The sequence below is a fragment of the Paramisgurnus dabryanus genome, chromosome 3 (assembly GCF_030506205.2).
Source record: "Paramisgurnus dabryanus chromosome 3, PD_genome_1.1, whole genome shotgun sequence".
Classification (NCBI taxonomy): domain Eukaryota; kingdom Metazoa; phylum Chordata; class Actinopteri; order Cypriniformes; family Cobitidae; genus Paramisgurnus; species Paramisgurnus dabryanus.
This window is the reverse complement of record NC_133339.1, coordinates 28,867,019-28,886,461: the sequence shown is the minus strand read 5'-3', so window position 1 is coordinate 28,886,461 and position 19,443 is coordinate 28,867,019. Positions and strand designations below refer to the sequence as shown.

Here is a 19,443-nt window from a genome sequence, read left to right as displayed (position 1 = left end):
ACTTTATATGGCGCTGCGCAGACCGAATGGTTTATGACATCAAGTACCTTGAGAGGGGCACTCTCTGACTCGCTCTCGCGGTACGTTGCTGTCATACGCCGATTAGACTGCGCAGCGCCGCATGAGGTCGACCAACCTCATGTTCAGTGTTATGGTGCCCTGAAGTGACACCGCGGAAATGAATGATGGGAGGAGACGGTAGGCTGGCCGTGTTCGGTTTCACCCGCTCACACGTGACCGCAATGGCTGCTTCTCTGTTGCGTGCAGCGCATCATTCCTCTGCCGCCCCGTGGCTACAGACTACATCAGTTCCCTCGCTTCGCTAAACTGTCGGCGGAGCGACTCGCCACCCGCCCAAGCCAAATTCACTCACGCCTTCTCTCGGTTTACCGGCTGCGGCGAACGATATTTACGAGAGAAATTAAACCATCTGCGGGGGTTGAACTTCTACCGATCAACACAACAGTGGGAGGAGTCAACAGGTACAGGCGCTCTCTATTTACGTGACAATACAATTGCAAAGCTGACAGGTAACCAAATTTCAACTATTCGCTCCTGCCAGTAAGTAAGCGATAGATAGCGTATTGACAGATCGGCAGCAGTGAATAGCCGCGTCTGTCCTCACTCAGATGCGGTGTGCTACTTAACTGTAAAGCTGTCCGATGAGCTTTATCGACACCACATACCGGGGTAATAACGACCGGTCTGTAGCTGAGTATAACATGCGATGTATTGTTCTCTCAGTTGAATGTAATGTGTTTCATTGAAAGCTTTTGCTGCAGGTCTACACTGCGTTGAATGTCTTGTATGAGATAACGTTATATGTGGTACTGTTTCACGCGTTTTCCCTCATCATGTAGCAGCATGGTTTACATTTGTTCAGCTAGCAAATGCTTTTACAAATGAGCCCGCATTTATGTTTTTGTGTGCCATATAAATTTAAATGGGTCAACTCATTCATGCAACAAATGCCTCTGTAATAATTGATGTCCAGCTTGGATTAACCATGCGCTTCTGTTTAAGTGCATTGTCTGAGGCAGCCCAGCTAACATAAAATTAATACGGTAAGTGGGTTGTGCTGCCAGTAGTGCTGCAATAGTAACTGCAAGGTGTTTTTGGATTAGTTCTGTTTCTACAGTTAAATGGGAAGTTTCTAGACCATCTGTCTGCAATAGAAAGAGGAAAGGGTATATCGCTTGATATTTGCTTCCTCAAAGCGAGCTGCCACTGACATGCCCGTGGTCTGCTGAGACACATGCCACTGAGTTTGACATTTGGATTTTTTTGCTGGTGAAAGCATGTGGACGCTCACAGTATCACGTCCTGCGGTATTTTGTCTCAAACTTTCCATCATGGCTCTCTAATGTTCTCTGTCATTCCAAAATAGCAGGGTGGGGAACACAAAGCTGACTGAATCAGGGCACTATCCGATTCTGCCCTCGTTGCCATTTAGAAATGTTTTAGCATGCTCTCACCGCTGCACATGACTGTGTAACACTGTTTTGCTCGATCTGTTTCTCTGGTTTTCTTCCCTTTTGTCCAATAGATGGATTGTGGCATACTCGTTCATCATTTCCAATTGTTCTGCAATAATGTAGATTGATGGATGTGATTATTAGATGGAGAATGTTGGTGAACCCATCAACTAAATTACTTTATATTTGAGTAAAATACAGCTGTCTTATAGATGAAACTGATGCTTTGTATTATATATTCTGGCCTTTAAGTATTTCGGTACTGATTTGATTTAAAGTATGGATGAACAAGGGACATGCTGTCAACTCTAAAAGTCTCAATAAGCACACTTCCAAACAAACCGATTCAAGATGTTATTGGTTGTTGTTAATGCTAATCTTGCTATATTTTCCCACACGCTACTTAAAGGCTTAGTTTTGAATATGTCAATACTAACTTTACAGCAGCTAAACCTGTCTGTTTTGAAATATTTATTACACAATTTTCATTTTTGCTGACTTATCTCTTTAATCCTGCATTAGTCACATCAATCTTTCGAAATACATTTCTTGCCAATCAGATAAAAAGGCTTTGACCTCCATACATAATCACATGGCAAAATAAGGAGGTCATACAACAATAGAAGCAGATATCGGTTGGCATAAACACAGAGTGAGACAGTAACATTAAAATAGGTTGTTTGCTTTGAGTCTTCTTATTGATTTGTTGTAGTTTTCTTACACAAGTTGTGCATACATGTGTGATGTTTGTTTATGCCAGGTGCTCAGCTCTGTACGCAATGTACCACTGTGCATTTGGCATCTTTCTTTCTCTTTTCTTCTCTCTGGCTGCAGTTCCTCCCTTCTTTCATCTTCTTGGGACTCATTCAGGTAATTCTCCATCTCGCTGCCAAAACAACCAGCCTTGCGAGAATCGGCCGTCAGTGTTCGAGCCTCATTAGACCTGCCACACGCTTGCGATGCAAACAGCTAAACTGTGGTGCGTCTGAAGTGAATTTTACTGGAATTACAAAGATTGTGATTTTTCACTGTGTCACGTAAGGACAGGGAATATCACTGACCTTTCTTTTAACGGGATATTTCACCTCACTGTTTTTTAGACTGACTTTCACTCTCTGTTGGGTAAACACGCAACCTGTCTGCTAGCTCTCCGTCAGTGGCTTTGTCTCTGTTTATGCTCATGTGCACTCGTGACACTTTGACATTTGTCAGCATTTTTTTCACTTTCCATTTTTTATTTATTTTGCTACCCACCTGCCACTTTCCACAGTTTTCCTGTAACCTCATCATCTCCTGACAAGTGTCACCTAGTGTCTCAGAGCAGTCTGTACCCCTTGACTTTAGATTGCCTTTCCCCTTCTCCGATTCTGTCCTGGTAAATGTGTAAAAGATGTTTTGTCTGCCCATCCGGTTGTATATTTGGATTAAAAAGGCCACCCAGACTTAGCTCACATGCCTAAAACATCTCCACACATAGACAAGACATTGATGACTAAAGCTTCAGAACGAGAAGCAGGAAGTGGGTGTGTTTATTTCCTGTCAGTCATGATTTCCTTTGTAAAACATGATTTTCACTAAGCAGTGTATCTTTGTTTTGGACCTGGTCGCCTGGTGAGCAACATCACAAGCAGTTTTGGTCAACCCAAACTGTAGACGCAAGCTCAATTCTAATGACCGGAATGATCTCAAGACAAACAACGGCTCACAGTCCATGACTCACATGCTTTGTATTTGTATTTGATATATACTAAAATTTGGCATTTGATATAATCACAATAGGACTGGATTTTCAGGCATGTTTTTAATGTAGGCATGCATACTGAGCGTGATGTTGAAGATGGAGAACTAAGTTGCTCTGCCGCCGAAAACAGATGGGTGGAGGTAAATTAAACAAGCCGGGCTGGTCTGCTCTCTTCACTATGACAGTGTGCCAGCCATGGCGCTGGGTCTCTGTCATTATTTAAAGGCCAGTGTTAATGGGCTCTGTCTGAATGGTTACCCCCCAAACCACAGTGAGAGAGAGAAAAACTTAAAAATTTAAAGGTGTTGTGTAGTTCAGTGGTTTTCAAACTGGGGGCCGGGGCCCCAAGGGGGGCCGCGAGATGGTGCCAGGGGGGCCCCAGTTTTATGACATTTTATAAAATACATTAATTTATCATGAATTCTGTGGAATTAAACCTAAAAAATAATAAGCCAACTAACCAACAGCACTACTAGGTATAATTTTATATGTTTTGTTTAATTAAAATATTACATTTTAAAACTGTTTTTGTCATACATTCTCTTTCGGGGGGCCGCGAAAAAATGCACTGTACACAAGGGGGGCCGCACGCTGAAAAAGTTTGGGAACCACTGGTGTAGTTGACCGTGCAGAGTGGATGGATGAGAGTATATCTGGTGGTGATTTCGGTTTATCTTTAGTTCCACATGCATCAGAGTCACACATATAATAGCTTTGCTGCACCGCCACCTATTGTATCTCAAGATCAGTGGCTGTTGGGGATATTTAATTATTTCGGTAATCCACAAACAGTTTTGGTGCAATAAAAAGTAAAGGATCTGTTTGGGATCTACATAAATGATATCATGCATGTTGTTTAAAAAGGCAAGGTTGTTTGCATGGTTATACTTTTGCCACTCAAATGGAGATTTTTTTTAGGGTAGATCCATTTAGAAGTGAGCATCGCTTTGTCCTATCCTACTTAAGGGAGGAGCACTTTGAGTATTCAGAGAAAGTTCTTAGAGACAGTAAAAGGTGCATTTTTAATATCGAAGGATTTCATGATTCAAGTAACTCGGCCTCCCTATAAGAATGAAGGGAGGGTTGGAGTAATGGATAAAATGAGATCATGTGATATGTTGAGGCTAACAGGTCCAGGCAGTGGAAACAATTCATGGAAAGTGACACACTTATGAATTGTTTATCTGATTTTTCTAGGTGATCTGTCTGTCTGTGTGCATGACCAAATGAGGGCAAATTATAAATTTCACGCTGGAGGTAAGCCATCGGTATAAAATTACTCAAAGACCTACCACATTTTAAATGTACTAAATGATTTTGCCACACAGCTAATATGTATTCCAGATCAGTATTGTACCTGGAAGCGTGAGTACCTTTTCCAGGCTTTCTTTCCAGAAAGAAAGAGAAAGCCAGAATAGTCCTTCAGGTGTGAATGTTTCTTTTATACTGAAAGAATTTTATTGGTTTGTATTACTCTGCAGGGAGCCATTTTTAACCGAAATGCAACAGTTTCTTGCTTTGCTAGCTGAATTTCGACCAAAGCGTCCTTAGGCCCCGTTTACTCCTGGCATAAAATTCATCTTGAGCGATTAAATGACAGTTAATAATCTTAGCTCTTCTGATAACAAAAATGACATCACGCGTACTGTATGTGGACCCAGGGCCCGCATAATGTCAAAATCCCTGGTAGGCCTTCGGGCAGGCAATCTTGAGTTTTTGGTAGCCCAAAATAAATGCAAGTAGCCTGAATATATAAAAAAACTTACTTTAGTAGAATATTGAGACAAAACATCTATCAAAACACAAATAACACACGGTAAAAAATACTTTGCTGCCTTAAAAAATTTTTTGAATCAACTCTGAAGTCATTTCAACTTACTATTATTTATCTTGACTAGAGATGAGTTGTTCTAACTACAGTTGAGTTGTTATAACTTATAAAATTAAGTTGACTTTTCTCAACTATATTTTATAAGTTGTGACAACTCATCTTTGTTGACATGACTTGTAAATCGGAGTTGATTTAACAAAAAAATTAAGGCAGCAAAGTATTTTTTTACAGTGCACATAAAATAATGAAATTACAATCATGGATACAAATATTCGCTTCTAACCAACTGAAATATCTATTAACTTCTGACCCTGAATCTGAAATATTAACTGAAGCCATCAAAAATAAAATGCCACTCGACGTTGTGGGCATAGCACGGTTCCTCAATTAGTTTTCACCACGGGCCAAATTTTTCCAATACAAAGCCTATAGGCCACTGACCACAATCTTTGCTCTCTTGTTTTTGTTTTTTAACAAACAACAAATTTGATTTACATGCAAGCCAATTGTTCCTGCTCTTCTCCACACTGCATATTCTCACCATTTAATAGTGGTTCAATTGGTCACAAAACTCTCAGTTTAAATCATACAATGTTTTTTAATTACAGATTGGATAATTTTTCGGTCAGAAAAATAGGGGCTACTGTCGCTTTAAGAGCGAGTTCTGCACATATACTGTAGCCTTTTTCGTAATTCTCTTCACTACTGCACATCTATATCACTTTAAAGCTTGCTGCGGGAGATTTCATTTTTACGTGAGGATAGTAATGACTGACAGGACTGAGAAGATCATCAATGACAAATCAGTACTGCTTGCTTCCTGTACAGTTTGCGGATTTGCGTGATCCCGAAAGTAAGTGAAAGTAAAGCACGAGCATGTGTTCGAACGCAATTTAAATACCCGATTCCTGAATCACATACACCATAATTACCCATCCAAATTTGTCAGAGAATGCATAAGCATTTAAATATATTTTATATATTTATCCCTTTAAGTCAAGATAGCCCGACAGGCAGGGCGGAGATGCATTTTAATAGCCCGACTGCAAGGCACAATAGCCTCGGGCTGACAGGCCCGGGGACCCTCGGGCACACACAAAAAATGGACCATACTTCGGTCTTTAGACACAAAGACACTGAAACTTGTGTTGTTGTGTTAGAAAACATCAGCATTGTTGTTGTTATATTAGTCCATAATCGGCTGTGTGGCCTGTGTTCAGATATGGAAAAGGTGGAAAATCTGTTGGAACATGTCAGGCGGATCCACTAATCTTTGGAGGTGCATGACAGTGGGCCTCCTCACATCTCCCCCGTGAGTCTTTGAACCTTCTCGCGGCATGACACAACAGTTCAAAGGCTCCTCTCCTTGCTCAATGCGCTCGTAAAATCCCAGATAACGCGTGTAAATCTGGAACAGAAGTGTCACCGAGCTGGTTCCCTCGCTCTTGATTTATGGCCCCTAGTGCACCATGGACACTGGTTCTCTAAGTTTTAACACAGCCATGGCAGACCTCCCTCCTTCCCCCATTATGAGCATGTAAAATGCTTTTAGCTTCATTCCTCCTTTGCATTCCTTTTTCGTTGTTTCGTAAATGTACATTGGGGCTGAAGCTTGTTTGCTGATGCCAAGTTTGCAGCTAGAAACCGCTGAAACCTCAGAAATCAATGGGTGGCTAAGTACAAGAATACATGGCAGTTTAGTTCGACAAGAGTCTACATGCTACATGCCCACTTAGCGAAAAGCAAAAACGCTTGATCAGGCTTCAATAACACAGTGTTCTTTGTTAAAATATGACTAAAATTATTTAGCAAAAAGGTGATTTGGGATTACAGTAAGGATTTTAGCCAGTTTCACACAGATTTTCAACTGAATCATTGAGGTTTCATGTGATGTACCCTTTAATAAATGTGAGTGGAAACCAAATTTAACCGCCTTTCTGAAGTGACCACAAAACCTAATTGTTTTGATTGGCGGATGTATAAAGGCTTTTGGGTAACTGAAGTGAAACAGGCCCATACGTAGATCAGTTTTTTCCATGCTACCAATCCAAACTCACCTACTTACTCACATTTGTGACATCAGTTGAATATCTGAGTGTGTGTTTGCTGGAATCAATGTATGAAGTACGTTAAGTAGGATTTTCTCTCTCTTTTGTCATCTGGTATCCCAGTGGCTTATATAAAAGGGTGCTTGGATTGCAGAAGTGTGTTTTATAGTCTACTTTGGAAACATTTTATCTCAATATGCAAATGTACTGTAGCCCCCAAAAGTATAGTATGTGAAATGCTTGGCTTATTATCAATGTATAAGAAAACATCAAAGTGCTATTACAAAACTGCAAGCATCTTCAAAATATAATAAAGGCAGAAGTATTTGTAACATTTCTGTTGTCTTTCTAGCATAAAATGTAACAAACTACACCTGTTTACTATGCAAAGATCCTTGTGTGAACTTGTGCGGGACCTATTGAAATAATAATCCAGACTTTTCAAACAATTTATTGAGTGAGGTTAAACAGAGAGATATGCTCCCTTTTAAAGGCAGGACTTAACAGGTGGCTGAGCAAGCGTTCAATCTAATGTACTATGATGTGATGTATTATTCCACTATTCTCCATTTCTTAAATGGATGGGTACACTAGTGTTTTCTCATACACTCTGCTGACCTTGAAAAGCGAGGTCATGTGGTGGATTACCATGACAATGGAGCAGAATTTCCTACAATAGATCCCATATGAGCTGTGAGAGTACTTCTATCTAGGCTGTTTCTGTGCACTCATGATCATTATGTTTGATCTTGATGTCTTGGAACTGTATTGAATAAAGCAAAAGGAAGTGCTTTAATGTGTTTTGTGCTGTAAGGACATCCTCATGGTCTAAAATGTGCTTGGTATTTATTATTCAGTCCTGTTTGACCTGATGGATTCAATGAAGAAACCAGTGATGTTCATTAATGAAAGCCAAGTCTGAATGAGCCTATTAAAAGAAAACAGTTGCTTTAAAGGAATGCTCGGGGTTTACAACAAGTTATACTCTATTGAGAGCATCTCTAGCATGCTGTCCACAGATTACCAAAGATGTCATTTTTTACTCATCTTGTAACTTTAAAACAAAGAAAAATGTGCTTGGATTGGGAGCCAATGTGATGTGCTGTATATTTTAACAAATATATTTTAAACAAAATTGTTTGGAAGGTGTAAAAGCTCTTATCCCTCCAACCTAAAATTTGTGATATTTGAATTGTATGCATCATCATTTTAGTGGTTGGGCTGCTGTACTATGCGCATGGACATCTGGTTATGTCATCTTTGCTGCTATTTTTGTTTACATTCCTATAAATTCTTGATGCAATATGCTTTGGTTCCTTGCATTTTATAAAAGTTTATAATTGAGGTGTAAATTATACTAACCACATCCTTCCTGTTTGGACCTGAATCTAAATCAAGAATGAAGTTTGAAGTAAGGCTGCAAAACGATTGCGACTAATCATTTGCAGAATTAATGTTTTTGTATATATCATATATGTATGTACTCACTGTGTATAATAATTATTTATATATAAATACACACTGCAAATATATATTTGAGAAATATTTACATGTGTGTATACATTCTATAGTTGTATATAATTTATATTATATGTAGTTGTAAATGATGATTTTGGTTCCAAAATGCAATAAATCTATTTTGGTAAAAATATGTTTTCTATACCAAGAAAGTGACAAGATATAAACCATTATTTTCTGTTACAAACTTTCACATAGCATCTTTAGGTTATAATAACATAAAACATTTGAATCCATAATTTGATTTTTAAGATTTATTATAAAAACTGATTATTTTTTTACGCAAAATGCAATTGACATGGATTGGTTAATTTTTTAAATGCTATAAATCTATTGAATCCGTATATAAATGTGTATTCATCTTTGCCATGTTATATTCATTTAGTTGACTAGTGGTATACACTGATAAAAAAAACATTAATGGCATTAATCAAAACATTAACTTTGTCATATTAAAACCACTGTCATTGCTGCTGTCATCCTTGGGACACCGTCGCTGAACTTTGTAAAATGTTTTGGTAATGCTCAATTTTTGTTGACTTCACGTAGAATAATGAAAATGTATTCATAAGATCCTCTGGTGTTAGCATGACAGAAGCTTGATGCTGTCATGTGAGAACACGCAACAGCCGGCCCGAGTGCCTCTCACGTAAATTATTCGATTTTGATGGCTTACGTTTCTTCCCCGCCAGAAAACCACAAAAGGTTTATCAATGCCATCAAAATTATTATTTTGTTTTTGTTTGTATGTTGATCACGAAGTACAAAGTATATGAGGAAAACTAGGATTTCGTGTGTATTCAGCGCCACCATTATTGTTTACAATGCGTGGAATGGTGCGCTGTGATATGTTGAGCGGATTTATCGCATTCTGCAGATAAGAAGGATTGGCGTTTATCGCGTTTTGGGAAGAAATGGAGAAAAGATATCGGCGGATATCGGATTTTGAGTAAAATGAAGAATTTACTAAGAATTTTAAATACTGACCAGATACAATACTGATTTCCAAATTCATTTCGGAATGAAACTCTTCAAATACTTAATATATAAATAGATTTCTTCTTAATATAATATGCATTTGTGTGTATTTATATATACATAATTATTATACACGATACACATACATATATGATGTAAACAAAAACTATTCTTCTGCAAACAATTAGTCATGATTAATCGTTTTGCAGCCCTAGTTTGAAGTGTTTGTAGTCTTCAGGAAGCCTGATCATATAATCTCAGAAAAAATTATCAAAATTATGTACCCCACATGTCACTGGGTCTTTACCCTTTTGAAAGTACAAATTTGCACCTAAAGACTACAAGGTACAAAATGTCTACCGATTTGTCCCTAATGGATTATATTAGGACATTTTTAAAGGGTAGTCCAGCTACTCCTCCCCCAGTGACACCTGGGGTACATATTTTGTCAATTTTTTTCTAACAATGTACTGGCATTTTTGACTGACCGTATATTTCCACACCTGGTAAAATAAAATGACTAAAGGAACAGTGTTCCTTTACAAGTGAAGTTAAGGTTAGACAGGTTCCTCACGTGAGGTCTGATGATACCAGAGACTGAGGATATCCTGTGGAGCAAAGTCTGGAACAGGAAGTACCGCCACACCACTGGCACCAGCACAGGAAGTGGCTCTGAGGAGACGCCTGGGATCTTGGCAGCCATTTTAGAGGTGTTAAGCGCACCCGTTGCTTCTGTTATATCAGGGACTTCCCCTTTTTAGGAAAACTTAGTTGCCTTTCCTCTGGAAGATCCCTTCCTTTCATTGCAGATATTGATGTGTGTGCATGTGTACTGGATATCCTACTTAAATTCTCAACATAATGTTTGATCTGAAGAGTTGCTGGCTTCTACACATTAACTGTTTGGTTGATCCCAGGTGAAGTGTGTTTATTATTGTCAAACCCCAGCAACTCTACAGTTAAAGGCCCAAGTATTCTTCACTTTTTTACTGGATGTGGAAAAAACGTGAGTGCCGGCGCTCAACATGGACAAAACCTGCCAACCGCTGGTGTTTTTGAAAAGCGCGACGCTTCCGTTGGAAACAATTGAAAACATACGCCGACATAAACGCTTTGGTGTGCACGCTACCTTACTGTATTCCCAGTGTGCTAGGCTCTGCACACAAAGTAAAAAGAGCTGCTTAAAATTCTTCAGTTCATGCTTTGTTTGTCACACTGTGCTTTTGACCTTCAATAAGTCTGTTAGCCATCTGCTCTTTGGTCATTCTGACCTCACACCGCTTTCTTTTGTACTTAATAAGACTGAGAAAATGTCAATCTTAAACTGGGAATGTGCATAACTACATACTTTTAAAACTGATCAGTATGCAGCCTGAATGACAGATCTACCATTAGTGCATCTGTTTAAAAAAAGAAAAGAAACATTTTGGAATTACATCAGAATTTCCATGTTAATCTGGGAAAAATATGGAGCATAAACAGACGGACACTTAAAGTGGCTGCTTAAGCAAATTTTCCTAGGTGCAACTTGTATCTAAATCCAAATGGGAAACAGGGTTTGAGACTAATGCTTAAAAGTGACTTTTTAGCTGGTTAATCAAAAGCCATACTTTATAATATTAAAAAATATGATGATTACAGTATCAGTACAGTTCAGGAGCTCTCTCTCTCTCCACTTGCAGAAAGCTTGGAAAAACCTTCATTCTTCCCCGTAGTTTGGTGTCAGCCCTTACTCGGCTGCTTATCTTGGCGCACACCAAATCTAATGAAGTACGCCAGAAGTGGAGTGTGTGGTCTACGAATTCACCTGTGTGTGTTCAAATTTTGTGTGTGTGTTTGCGTACTTGGTGCGTAAGTGTATAAACGCACTGATGTCATTGCTCTTTTGTCTTTTGTACTTGCACATTGTCCCCGCTCATCTGTATTGTTTGTCAGGTTGAGCGTATGTTTGACTGTGTTTGTTATCTGGGGTTGTGATTTGTGAGCGTCTAGCTAAATGGGTGTGTTTGTGTTAGAGAGAGAGTGAGTGAGAACGGGGTGGTGGAAAGCGAAACATGTGTGGTCTGGATGGGCTTTTGTGGGCTTCGCTCTAGTAAAATAAACACTCTCGTCCACTAGCTCGAGAGATTACGCTACATTTTTGATTGCCACAAAAAACCCAGCTGGAAGGATCGCATCATTTCCTTGACCTCATTCTGGCAATATTTCACGAGTGCATCAGTATATACTTGCATATTGTTGAGAGCAGAAGAATCGTGTGATTGTTTTCTTCTCGAGTGGTCTGTTCCTGTTTGTCATCAATTAAAAATGTTAGGAGACTGTTGATTTGTCAGTAAGTTATGTTTATGTGTTTTGCCTTTGGTGTGTAACAATTGTAAGAGCTTCTCCTTTCCAGATCGTCTGTTGTAAACCCATCAATTGTTGAACAGTAATTCTGTTTGACATGTCTGCTGTGTGCCTGCCAAATACCTGTATTCCCTGCCCTTCTTCTCCATGTTTTTTAATGTGCGATTGAAGACAGATGGGGCTCAACATCTGTACCGTGTTGGCAGCACCGCTGTGTTTCTACAGCTGATAAATCGGTGAATCTGCCAGTGCCGAACGTCTGATGGTGAAATTTACTACCCGGCACTCACGTTCCGACCTGCAGCTGTACGCACTGTACCTGTAGACGATTCTTGCCAGGTTATTTGGGAATAAATACGTTCCTTGTGCAGGCTCCTGTCGGGACGATCAAAGTGATTTCTCTCTTCTGTCCGACCAGTCAGTCATTGATGATCACTTTTAACTTCTTTTCATGATCTCCATGATGTTTGTACATTTTTTCAGTGACCTCCGCTGTCAGTTTATCGGGTCAGGTCCATAACCATCTGAAGCACTTGGTGTAGCTGTTGGTTCAGATTGTGTAATCTGGATCCTACAGGAACTATTCAGGACTTAAGAAGATGGTTGTTTTTATGCACTCTGTGGAAAATGTCTTCTGTGAAAATTTGTATTTTGCTTTCACATTGGTGATATGCATACAGATATGTGCAATAGAAGTTAAAAATAAGCCCTGAAGGGGCTTGCATGCAGATGACTTTTCCAAGTTACAGAAGAAAATCAGCCAACAAGAAAGATTTTTTAGGCACATAGAGATGTAAGGAGGAAAATCTAAACTACACTTTGTGGAGTAAAGTTACAAAAACAGTCACTGAAGGATTTTTACTGAGATTTTATTAGGATTTCCTGTCTGTTGAATGGTTGTTGCAACACATTCATTTCTAATGAACTTAAAATCATATAAAACCCCTTTCACACAGTTCATTGATCCCATAAAATTGCAGTGAATGCAAAAATGTCCAGGAATTGATTCTGGGACCGTTTCCGGAATTGGGACTTAGTATCATTGCTGTAACATCTACGGAAAAACGCACTGTGTGAAAAGCCATGAATGATGCTGTAAGGGGTGTGCTGTAGTGATGATTGATTTATGTGTTGTTGCAACAATGTTTTTTTCAACTCTTTAACACGGGAGATTAAAATACAGATCAACATTCACGAAAATGTTTGCACACTGGAAAGAAGCAGATATCAGGGAACTTCTCATTCTCCGTGCTAATGCTGAGATCGTTCTCCAGCTTACTAGAACAGTATGCCATGCACTAGGTTAAAAAAAATGCACAAGCGTAGTTTCTCGAGAGAGAAATCTCAGATAATAAGCAAACTTAAAACGCTGCCAAAAACCCCCAAATACACTATTACAAAAACATTAAACGTCACATGATTCCAGAAAATGATTGTCATTGTCAATGAACCAAAATCAAACGTTCCCCGGACACATTTTCTGTGTATTTTCCGTAATCCGTGTGTAAAAAAGGCTATAGTTTGTGAACAGGCCTGTATTCCTCTCACCATCATGTGACTTTTGTTAGTCCAGTCATCTCAAAGGTCATAAGAAGTCTTTATCAGTAAATGTACTTTAGCATTTAAACTGGACTCTGATTGAGTACTTACAAACAATGAGATAATGCCACTGTCAGCATGGCCAACAGACAGAGGCCGAGCTATAATCTGGTTCCCTGGAAAGGGCAAAAGGCTCTGGTTTTTAATCCCACTGTAATCCGCACGTTCTCGCGATGATAGCGTGTGTCTGAGTGAGGGATTGATGTTCTTACAGGGGGATGGAAAGGAGGCAGGAAGACTGACGAAGGCCTCTCTATTTATGCTTATGGGCCCGGAGGGGGGAAGTTTCAATTTTTCATGGCACAGCTCGCTGCTCCACTTTCCAGAGTTTTCAAATATACAGCTCGAGCTAAAATGGTGAGATTAGTCACGGCGTCACTCTGAACGCACAGGTTTCCTAACTGAGCTTCTCTGGCTTTGATTGGCTGTTTCAAAAGAAAGGTTTATAAGCACTGATGTGTCATAGATCTAGACATAGAGTCTGTTCTGTTTACATAAATCTGCACACACGTAAGGAATTGGTTTGGAAAGTTATATTGTATGGGAACCAATAAAGATCAATAAATGTCCTTCAATAACTTAACTATTGGATTAGCTGAGGTGTTTATGTACGTTTAAAAAATTTTAACGCGATGTGGAAACCAGTGGTAAAAACCAAGTCCTGCATTCTGTTTTTGTCACAGATGCCCCACACTCACAAGCTTGAAGCTTACCTTCCATAGGAATGAATGAAAACAAGTTATTCGTTTTGCATCATTGCACAAGCACTAGCGTGCACACTGCCATGGAGCAAAGTGAGACTTTCAGCCTATTTGCCCGGGGCTCAGCCCCAGACATCCTGGCCCGATTTAAACCCTGGTGACAGGTACAATTTTTATAGATTCTATGATGCTCAAAGATAAGTTTTAACTGATAAAACGATTGAGTGCACTGTAAAAAGCAACCTATAGAATTTACTCATTAAAATTGATGTAACAATTTGCACTTACTTTGTTTTGGGTAAATTCTGTCCTATATATTTTTCATTACATTTACATAACTAATTACTTATAAACATTTAGTAACATTAACTATATTGGTAGTAAGCAACAGTTCATCTACTAAATTATTATTAATAATGATTATCCATCAGGAAAAAATACACATTACTTATTCAGGGAGGGTTGAATTTAAAAATAATCAGACACAGGAGATTGCATAAATTGCATACATTTTTATTGACCAAATGACATTTGTAAACATTAAAAAAACAATGTACAAAACAACCCCTACGTCTACATTTCAAGTGAAATACAATATATCATAGTGTTACATAAAACTTCTGAACATATTCCATTAAAAAATAAACCAAAGTGTTTATGGGATGTCAAAATATTCATTAGAAGCAAGATTCCTAAATACTGTTAACGTTATCAATAGAAAATGAAAGGAGACACTGAAATGAGAAGAGAAACTGATCTCATTAACCTCAGTAGACTGGCTTGCTATATTGATACAAACAAATATTTCAGCTTCATTTAAAACTAATTAAGTGCAAAAAACTCTTACATTAAATTTTAAGTGAAAAACTTTACATTATAAAACACATAAACCCTGAAACACTTTTTTAAACAGACATTAAATTAAAAATGCCCATGGAAAGGCAAACGTTAATTATAAATCCGTAAATGATAATAATGATAAAATGGCTTTATAAATTGATCCCTTTTAAAGGGAAAATTCAGCCAAAAATGATATTTAACCCATGATTTACTCACCCCCAAGCTGTCCGAGTTGCATATGTACATCGTTTTTCAGACAAACACATTTTCGGATATTTTAGAAAATGTTTTAGATCTTTCAGTTGATTAAATGTATTGTTACGGGGTCCACGACCTTCAAGTCCAAAAAAAGTGCATCCATCCTTCACAAAATAAATCCAACCGGCTCCAGGATGATAAACAAAGGTCTTCTGTGTGTAATCCTCGTGGTGTTGTTGTAGAAATATCCATATTTAAAACTTTATTAACGAAAATAAATACTATCCCTTTAACACAAAATTCAGTATATCAACAGATAAATGCAAGAAAACTTTAACAGTAATTATCTAGCATTTCATGTGGACAGCTGTACCGGCTTTTTTTGTCTGCTATACGTCTGTACATCAGCTCTTGCTCAAGTTCAACCACTCAAGTGCAGCAGCTTCGCTGTTCTCGAATTTCAGCCATGTAAATAATAATAATGGAAGTTAATAAATTTAAATCATAAATGTAGATTTTTATTTGAATGTGCAAGAACAGGACCATGTATTTTGCTTTCAATGCTAACTTCACTGACAACAACGTCAGTCACCAGATGCAAACAAAAAGACAGATACTCGCACAAATAATCTTCTGGTATATTTTACTGTTAAACAACTTAACATTTCCATTTATGATAATATCAACAAGTTAGATAAAACTTGTACTCCTGTAGCTCAACAAACTGCCGTTCTGCCACCGTGCAAATGACATGGAAAATGGTAACTCTGTGCCTAGATATTGACGCATGCGCGCTTTGCGGTGCCAAAGCTAATATTTGAGGGTATATTTTACTTAATTTTTTAATGTGGCAGTTATTACTGTTCAAAAATAGATTGTGTAGGTAGAATTTACCCATTATTTTGTATTTTACTTGCTTGCTCATATACTTAAGTAAACTATAACTTTTTTCATGGGTTGTGTTTAACACCCTCCAGAGTATTTTTTTTTATAGTGTACAGAGAGACTTGAAGTTGTTAGGAAGTTTGCATGGCAAAACTCTCTCGGAGTGTTTTAAGCATCCCGCCACTTGCATTGCATGCTCAAGACCATTATTTTAGTTGTGTTAAGGCTTTATTCATATTTTGAATCAGCTTTTTGTTTATCGTACCTTTTGTTTCAATTTTTTATTTCCAGTTATAGTTTCAACTAGACGTGTATTTTATTTAATTCCAATTAGCAGACATTTTTTAATAGTTTTAGGTAGTGATAATAAGTAATCCTGTTTAAGGCAAAGAAAATATGTTTTCACATTCGTTGATTTAAGTAAATGATTTGTTAGTCTTAAATTTTTTTTAAGTTTGCATGCGGTTTACCTTCTTAGTTGTTTTTTTGTAAGACCGCTCGGGCACATGCAGAACCGAAAGTACTGTGATGAAACTCAGAAATGCAGTCTGGTATTCAGTCGTGCATGCGGTAGCACACTGCCTCTGCTCACAGTCTCTAGTGGCTATTTCTGGGCAGAGAATCGATCTGCATGTAGTGTAGTCTGGGTAGCTGGTCGATAGCAGCCTATTAAAAAGATGTACCTGCTCAGACTAGAGTGCCACTATGTGCGGTCACTGGCTTGTACTGATATGTAGAGGAGAGAAAGTGCTTGTGTTGAAATGAAGTGTGCTTTATCTTCTTTTAGCAACTATTAGTTGGAATTCAGAGCAGGTACGTCAACAACATTAACATTTTTAATAGTCCCGTGAGGTACTGTATGCTTAGAGTTTTAGCAGTATTGAACATAAACGTCCTTGTTATTGTCATTATGTTAGATTTTGAATATTTGATGTACTGTGTAAATATGACAGTCACATGAACCTCATGCTCTAAAGGGTGGATTGTTTAAGATTGAGGTGTGTCCACAAGATGTTTTTAGTGGCACTCAAAGTGTTGACCTGAGCTGGTTAGGCATGCATGTACAATGTCCTTTAACATGTGTAAGTTTGCATCATATGCACATGCATTTAAATACATTTGGCAGATGCTTTTATACAATTCAAAGGATATTTTTTGTCAGTATGTGTGTTCCCTAGGAATCATTGTGGCCTTTGAGGCTCTAATACAATACCAGTGGTTATCAATATTCTCCCCCATCTGCATTGTTCAGCAGGAGTTATATGCTAAACAGACTAAACGTTGACCTCCTGCTACAAATGGGTAGTTTGACCCCACACCTATTTTTTTGGTTGAGCTAAAGTGCTATGTCAAGACTCTCAAACAAACAGTAATGTTGACAGTGCCACAATGTTTACACCCTTCTAAAAATCATCCTATGAATGGCTTACTTATAGTTGTCTCTGCACATTCAATTGGGATGAGATTATTTGATTATATCTAAAAATTACCGCAGTTATACGTTTGTGCTGAAGCAATTGATTTTGATATTGCTCAGGGATCCATGCACACTATCTTCCCAGTTTTATTGTTATACTTAATTTGAGCTTTCAAGTGCATTATTGCTATAATGTTCTTCTAAGATGAGGATCATTTCTTCTAGCTAGGAGACAATTAAAGAATAACCTTTTTATAAATATATCAATAAAACAGATTATGTCAAAATTATCCAAAAGTAGGACAGTATAATCTAATCAGTATTCAGTGTTGCTGCTATAAACAAGTAGTACCACATTTCATACAAAATATTAACTTTTATGAATCCTTTTTGCATTGTACCATGATTATTTGGATAGTTTTTTGGATCAGAAATGTACTGATATCCCGATGAGTTCTTGCATTATACATGACTGTATTGGTCAGTAACACTCTCTTCTTTACTCAAGACAAGATGCACCTCGCCCAACTCATCCCTTTAAAAAAAACCTATTCAATCTCATGCCTCATTACCAAATCCGCCTCCTTTCCCACTACATCTTACCACTGTGATCCCTGAAAAAAGGGTTCAGACAAAAGCATGACACAGGCTGATCCTGAATCAGCTCCCGAGCCCACAGGGGAAACATGAGGCTGCGCTGTACATCGACACACACTTCAGCAAATACAGTCTTCTCTTGCGCTCAGGGAACTTATGGACGGTTTGGTTTTTATCACTCGATTCCCATCAATCTTCAGCTTCCAAGGACACCATGTTCCGAGTGCAGGGGTTCCCTCTGGGGATGGCCTGTTCCTGTGATTCATCCACCCTCTCATCTCGGCTAAAGCCAAGCGCCATGTCACGTTTAGTCACCGCTTCGTCCTTGCTGGCTTGGCTGCTTTTACTCACAGTTATTTTAAGCAGTGATTCTGGGTGCCACGGGAGGCGTGGCTTGGCCTGTACACAAAGATGACAAAAGTGGTGCACCCTGTTTTTGGATCTCTGTGTCTTTATATCTGACTGGGGTGTTTCTCTTATTCTTGGTGTTGAGCTGTTTAAAATGGTTGGATTTGTGGATACCTTTCTCGTACCCCATATGCAGAGACACTATTATTAGGCGATTTGTTGGCTTATTCCCTAAACATAAACATTGCTAAATTTTACTGACCAACCCTATATAGCCACAATGACTCAACCAACAGGGAGCAGCAAATCTATTAACGGGGCTATTTGTCTAGCTGACAGAAAAACAGTTTGTCTTAACATAGTTTACTTGATGTTTTTCATTACACTATATTGATTTGTGCATTTCTCTCTCTCCGCTGTGTCATTTTGTGCAGAAGCCAGTCTTTATTTTCGACAGGTGTTGACATACACAAAATAATCTCTTCCAAGATTTGCTTACCCAAGTAACAGTTGTATTCTCAATATTTTACACATCTGTCGGTCTCTTCATTTCTGTATCTTTGTTTTTCTTTTACCTCCACCTCTCTTTCTGTCTTTTCTTATTCATACAGACTTGTTACAGTCAAGACCCCCCAGTGTATCTCATTCGAACCCCCACTATAGAAGATTTTTGAGTTCAGCGGGTAGAGATGCTTTATCTGTGTCACTGGAGGGTGGTCCTATTTAGATAGTGGGGTGGGTGATGGGGTGTAAGAATGACCTTTACCCTTTACAGGGTCATCATCCATTAGGAAGTGAGGGGCGGATGTCACTGGTCATCCTGCTATGACTATTTATCTTCTAGCATCATTTTTCTGTCTGTCTGATCTGTCAGGATCAATCCACTCCTCCAGAAAACGAATAGGTGATGCCCCCATTTCA

At 38.5% G+C, this 19,443-nt stretch overlaps 1 protein-coding gene across 3 annotated transcripts in view; it reads left to right on the top strand.

Annotated features, from left to right (window-relative positions):
- Positions 1-210: 210 nt before the first annotated feature.
- Positions 211-19,443, top strand: part of rarab (retinoic acid receptor, alpha b) — a 104,485-nt gene continuing 85,252 nt past the window's right edge. For 2 of the 3 annotated variants that reach the window (XM_065276966.2, XM_065276951.2), the window contains exon 1: positions 211-482. The gene's annotated coding sequence lies outside the window, so the exon portion shown is untranslated. Of the gene's footprint in view, positions 483-502; positions 531-19,443 lie in introns of those variants that run through there. The other variant, XM_065276959.2, reaches the window with a different exon arrangement.